Here is a 7,133-nt window from a genome sequence, read left to right on the forward strand (position 1 = left end):
CGATTCATTGAATCGGTTCATTTCAGTGAGCAGTTCGAAATGAACCGATTCATTTTAAAGATCCGAACTTCCCATCACTAATCTATACCCTCTCTCCTCTCTCTCATCTATACCCTCTCTCCTCTCTCTCATCTCTACCCTCTCTCCTCTCTCTCATCTCTACCCTCTCTCATCTATACCCTCTCTCCTCTCTCTCATCTCTACCCTCTCTCGTCTCTCTCATCTATACCCTCTCTCCTCTCTCTCATCTATACCCTCTCTCCTCTCTCTCATCTATACCCTCTCTCCTCTCTCTCATCTCTACCCTCTCTCATCTATACCCTCTCTCCTCTCTCTCATCTCTACCCTCTCTCGTCTCTCTCATCTATACCCTCTCTCCTCTCTCTCATCTATACCCTCTCTCGTCTCTCTCATCTCTACCCTCTCTCCTCTCTCTCATCTATACCCTCTCTCCTCTCTCTCATCTCTACCCTCTCTCCTCTCTCTCATCTATACCCTCTCTCCTCTCTCTCATCTATACCCTCTCTCCTCTCTCTCATCTCTACCCTCTCTCACCTATACCCTCTCTCCTCTCTCTCATCTATACCCTCTCTCGTCTCTCTCATCTATACCCTCTCTCCTCTCTCTCATCTATACCCTCTCTCGTCTCTCTCATCTCTACCCTCTCTCCTCTCTCTCATCTATACCCTCTCTCCTCTCTCTCATCTCTACCCTCTCTCCTCTCTCTCATCTATACCCTCTCTCCTCTCTCTCATCTCTACCCTCTCTCATCTCTACCCTCTCTCCTCTCTCTCATCTATACCCTCTCTCCTCTCTCTCATCTATACCCTCTCTCCTCTCTCTCATCTATACCCTCTCTCCTCTCTCTCATCTATACCCTCTCTCCTCTCTCTCATCTATACCCTCTCTCATCTCTACCCTCTCTCCTCTCTCTCATCTCTACCCTCTCTCCTCTCTCTCATCTATACCCTCTCTCCTCTCTCTCATCTATACCCTCTCTCCTCTCTCTCATCTCTACCCTCTCTCCTCTCTCTCATCTATACCCTCTCTCCTCTCTCTCATCTCTACCCTCTCTCATCTCTACCCTCTCTCCTCTCTCTCATCTATACGCTCTCTCCTCTCTCTCATCTATACCCTCTCTCCTCTCTCTCATCTCTACCCTCTCTCCTCTCTCTCATCTATACCCTCTCTCCTCTCTCTCATCTCTACCCTCTCTCATCTATACCCTCTCTCCTCTCTCTCATCTATACCCTCTCTCGTCTCTCTCATCTATACCCTCTCTCCTCTCTCTCATCTATACCCTCTCTCGTCTCTCTCATCTCTACCCTCTCTCCTCTCTCTCATCTATACCCTCTCTCCTCTCTCTCATCTCTACCCTCTCTCCTCTCTCTCATCTATACCCTCTCTCCTCTCTCTCATCTATACCCTCTCTCCTCTCTCTCATCTATACCCTCTCTCCTCTCTCTCATCTCTACCCTCTCTCATCTATACCCTCTCTCCTCTCTCTCATCTATACCCTCTCTCGTCTCTCTCATCTATACCCTCTCTCCTCTCTCTCATCTATACCCTCTCTCGTCTCTCTCATCTCTACCCTCTCTCCTCTCTCTCATCTATACCCTCTCTCCTCTCTCTCATCTCTACCCTCTCTCCTCTCTCTCATCTATACCCTCTCTCCTCTCTCTCATCTATACCCTCTCTCCTCTCTCTCATCTATACCCTCTCTCCTCTCTCTCATCTCTACCCTCTCTCATCTATACCCTCTCTCCTCTCTCTCATCTATACCCTCTCTCGTCTCTCTCATCTATACCCTCTCTCCTCTCTCTCATCTATACCCTCTCTCGTCTCTCTCATCTCTACCCTCTCTCCTCTCTCTCATCTATACCCTCTCTCCTCTCTCTCATCTCTACCCTCTCTCCTCTCTCTCATCTATACCCTCTCTCCTCTCTCTCATCTATACCCTCTCTCCTCTCTCTCATCTATACCCTCTCTCCTCTCTCTCATCTCTACCCTCTCTCATCTATACCCTCCTGTGCCTCCTGCACAGTATACACCTGAAGCTACACCTTATTGCTGGTGGTGTTCTGTTTCTGTAACAGACAGGCAGCTGCAGTAATTACAGTCCGTGTACTGTGTCATCTGCTCAGTGTGCACCTAAAGCTACCCAATTGCTGGTTTTCCTATCTCCCTGCAGGCCATTACTTTGTCTGGAAGGCCAACTAGGAGAGGCAGACAGTCACAAGCCAATAAAAGAGGGAAAGCAGGCTCTGTGTCTAGAGACAACAGTGCTAGTCGTGGACACGGTGCATCGTCATCAGCACGTGTCCATGGGACACGCTTGTCCTTATTTTCGGCAGCTGGACGCGTTGAACTGCATCATGCCGATGACTTGGTAGAGTGGATGACCAAGCCCTCCTCATCCTCCTCATTCTCTCTCATGGCGGGGCCGTGTGATACAGCGAGCGGCTATAGCCACCGGCTGTATCACGGGAGCGCGCCTGCAGGTGCTTCTCACCATGCGAGGGAGCTCGCATGAATGTGAGAAGTACCCACGGGAAGAAGCAGAGACAGCCGCCGAGGGACCCTAGAAGAGAAGGTTCGGGGCCACGCTGTGCAAAACGAGCTGCACAGTGGAGGTAAGTATTACATGTTTGTTATTTTAAAAAAAAAATTTACTTTACAATCCCTTTAAGGTTACTCTCTCTTGGAACCAGCCCAGTGGGAGTGCCTGCTGGGAGAGGGTACTTAAGGTGTGGATGTCACGTGTTTCGGGGTTCCAGTCCAAAAGTGTTTTCTGACTGTTTGTAGACATGTGCAGAGTAAAATATTTTGTTTCGGAATTTCGTTTTCGTCCGAAAACTTAATTTATTTAGTTACTCCCGAAATTCGTTTTTATTTATTTAGTTTTTCGTTCAAAAATTGCATTCGTCCGAAAATCCACATGAATTACGGTCGAATCTGTCTTGGAAGGCTTATGGTGTCTGTCGAATGTATAAAGAAGATTCGACGGAGCTAACTATATAGCATACTTTAGAACCCTATTAAAGTCTATGGGACTCCAACGTTCAAAATCTAAAGTGCTAATTTTAAAGGCTAATTTGCAAGTTACTGTCCTAAAAAGTGTTTGGGGACCCGGGTCCTGCCCCAGGGGACATGTATCAATGCAAAAAAAAGTTTTAAAAACGGCCGTTTTTTCAGGAGCAGTGATTTTAATAATGATTAAAGTGAAACAATAAAAGTGTAATATTCCTTTAAATTTTGTAGGGGGGGGGGTTGTCTATAGTGTGCCTGTGAAGGGGCGCATGTTGACTGCAGTCTCAGGGGTCTCGTGCATACGGTTTGGATTGTTGTTTGTTTTGATAACTGGGCACCCAGTTGACTCCTTCACTGGGGCCCTTTGAAGTTTAAAGCCGGCTTTTGGGATTTTGTCCACTTTCTTGGGCACACTCGCCTGAGATGGCCGATTCCTCCGTAGTTGAACAGGCTCTGAGTTCCTCTACCTCCGCTGGGAGACTTGTCAGTTCTTTGGGTGCTTGAACTCCCCTATCGGGGGAGGTGGTGTGCCAGGCAGTCAACAGAGCCATCATTTCCATCAACTATGCCACCTGTGTCTGGAGAAGTTCTATTTGAGGGTCGCCACTGGTGGCACCAGCCGCCCTGATTTCAACCACTGATTTTGGCCCTTGGATTTCTTCCTTTTTCCGCTCAAGAATGGCCTCCTCTTTCCACACAGTCCAGATCAGATCCGGGTACTTTAGAATGCCACCGTCTTGATGGGCCCTTAATTGGAGCATGATGGGGTCTAATGGTTGGGCACCCTTCAGTACTTGCTTCGCCCTTGTTTCATCCACTTCCCTGGGATGTAGTCCTTTCTTCAACAAGATCTGATGCATGTAATCTGACAGCTTTTCTCCCATTTGTTGATAGGTGTGCTCCAGTTGGTAAATTAGGTCGGAGACCTCTGTCCATCTGAACACATCCTGTAGGATATCTAAGTAGTCCTGAGCCACGCAGTTCTGCTTGCTGAGCTTGAGATTTCGGAAAGCTTCTGAAGCAGGCCCTCTTAGGCTCTCTGCAATCCTTTGTTTTTTGTGTGTGCCAGGGATGTCCCACTCATCCAGGGCTTGTGTGGTCTGCTCCAACCATTCCTCAAAGTTACTTTCCTCCGGGGGTATGGGTTGCCTTCCTGAGAAAACACTGAGTTTCTGGTAGGAATTTCCAGGGTATGCAGGGTTTCCCTTCTGGCACTTCGCCACAAATTTTCCTAGGGTTGTAAGAAACTCTGGCTCAATCGTGGTAGGTCGTGACCAGGAGGGAACTTTTGCTTTGATTGACTTCTCCTGATGGAGCTGACAGGACCTTCACCTTGCCTCTCTGGGCGTGTCAGGCAGAATTTGGTTCTGTCAGACAGTTTCACGCTGGTACCTTGGAAATTCTTAGGGATGCCTTTCCTCCACTCTAGTAGTGCGTGAGTGCGATCTGTCCAATGGTCTGATCTTACTGCGACCACATAGGCCTTCCTGTCTGGGGACAATGCCTGCACAATCTCTTTAACTTGTTTTTCTCCCCGTCCTCTCCTGGGAGTTCAATGGCCACACTCGCGTCTGAGCGTGTGCCTTTCTGCTTCGCACCACTGGACCACTGTGAGGGGGTCCATACAGGCACTGCTGGGGTGGGCTTGTTTTTCAGAGTGACAGGATCCCGGACGAGCCCACGTGTAGCACTGACTCCCGAAGGAGCGGCTGATTTGATTTGGGCCTGCACACTAGTAACAAAACCCCATTAACTTGCCTCAGTCCCCTTGACACAGTTGTGGTGCAATAAAATAGTACAATATAATATATCACAACATACCTGTATTGTCCTCTCAGGATCCACTGTCTCCACCTGCTGGGAGAAAACAGTACTCCACACAACGAGATACTTAACCAAAGTATATTTTACTATATATATATTTGTAAATAGGTAATTTCAACAATTGTACTGTCATCCAACATAGATTGACAGGACAATGAACTTTGGTAAAACAGTTGCAAACAATATATATATGGGAGCTCAACCTACTTTTGTGGCTATGCGCGAGATCTCACTTAAAGTACTCAGTCTTTATCTTCGGATATTTGCTAGCAAGGATAACTCCATATAAATTTGTAAAAGTTTATTTTACTGTATATATTGGTAAACAGGTGATTACAGTAATTGTGCTGTCATCCCAACATAGAATGACAGGACAATGAATTTTGGTAAAACAATTATCAACAATATAGATACACGGGAGCTCCCCCTACTTTTATAACTATTTGTGAGATCTCACTTAAAGTACTTAGTCTTGAGTCTTCTTGTCTTCTACTAGCAATGGTAATTTATTATAATTTGTAATCCAAGAAGTAACACAATCAAAGTTAAGTCAAAGGTGATCCTGGTGTTGCTTCAGTAACTATGATACAAGGCTTGAGATGCAATAGCAGATAGGCCTTATGCCTGCCTAGTGTCAGTTGCTATACTCCTCCTCCGTAGGACTATGGATCCCAGCGAGGTCTGTATATAAGTCTGACTAGGTGCAAAAGTTAATAAATTGTGGGCCGCAACCCGCTCACCAACTGGATCAGAGCTCTGTATGGTAGCTTTGGTCCGGTGTTTGCTGCTGGCTCCTATGTCAGCCAGCTCTGTCACTCCATTCCATTCCAATAGGTGAACCCAGTCTTCAGATGCTCAAATGAGTGTCTTTGGATCTTCCCAATCCGGTCACTGTGTCCCAGTCACCGTCTGGTCACTCACACAATCGAGCGAGGTTGCGCTCCGCAGTGGCTGTAGGCTGCTTCCTCCGGGAGGCCTCCTCACAAGTCCTCACAGCAGGCCATGCATTCCCAAGAGACCTAAAATGGCCGCTCGGGCTCCCTTTATGTCCTACCCAGCATGCTCTGTCAGAGAGGGTGTCCATGGGTAGGTCACCCGGCATCTTGGGTAAAAAGGTAAACTCTCCAGTGTAAATAAGGGCCACTTCCTGTAAATAGTTCAGTGCTTTGTGAAAGCAAAAATCATTTAAGTCCACTGTCAGTGTTTGGCCGCTAGATGGCGCCATATAAACCATAGAAACGTCCATAGACTTTCATTATAAATGCTAATACACATTAACAGACAAGCATATCAGCGCCACATACATATATATATATATATATATATATATATATATATATATATATATATATATATATATATATATATACATACACACACATCACCTGGGATGCATGTATATACTAAATACACTGACTGCAGCTAGCTGACTCGCCTGCCTGCTCTATCTAACTCAAATGAAATGACAATGTCTCTCTCGCTCTCTCTAGCTCTCAGTACACCGGAACACACTACACAAGGCCGACTTCCATACGGCCTTATATAGTGTGGGGCGTGTACTAAATCCCCTGAGGCATAATTGGCCAAAGCCACCCTGCCTTTGGCCAATAATGGCTCTCCGTTCTTACCGCTCTGTGATTGGCCAAAGCATGCAGGTCATAGTGCATGCTTGGCCAATCATCAGCCAGCAATGCACTGCGATGCCGCAGTGAATTATGGGCCGTGACTTGCCACTCGAATTTCGCGCTAACGTCCCATAATGATTGTAATTCAACGAACGGTCGAACTGCCAATGTTCAAGTCGACCTTACGTTCGACTCGAAATCGAAGCTCATCCCTAGCCTTTAGCCATCCATTTTGCTATGTGTAAGTCTGGAATAATCAATGGTAGACTCGATATGGTAAGTGGCAGGGGTTTCATTGCCTGATCCATGAATTCTAAGGATGAAAACGTCTTCCATGCTTGTAGTGTGACATCCATTGTAGGTGATATATACAGATGAGTATGTGAATGGATTTTGAAAGTCATAAGTAGGTCAGCTACGTTTTTGCCAGGGGTTTGCGATTTCTCTAGTTCTAGCCATCTAGGGTTATGGAGCTGTGGGAACCAAGCTTTAGCCTGCGAAACAATTGAAGCTGTGTGGAAATCTTTCAATAAGACATGCCCTACTCCTCCAGCACTACTGGACATTATTAGTTTCTTAAAGGCACACCTTGCTTTTTTACCTTGCCATAGGTATTTATGTAACAGGGACTGGGCTTTGGAGAAGAAGGTATTG

This window comes from Lithobates pipiens, unplaced genomic scaffold (assembly GCF_037356315.1).
Source record: "Lithobates pipiens isolate NorthernLeopardFrog02 unplaced genomic scaffold, aLitPip1_a1.2 Scaffold_27, whole genome shotgun sequence".
In the NCBI taxonomy this organism is placed as follows: domain Eukaryota; kingdom Metazoa; phylum Chordata; class Amphibia; order Anura; family Ranidae; genus Lithobates; species Lithobates pipiens.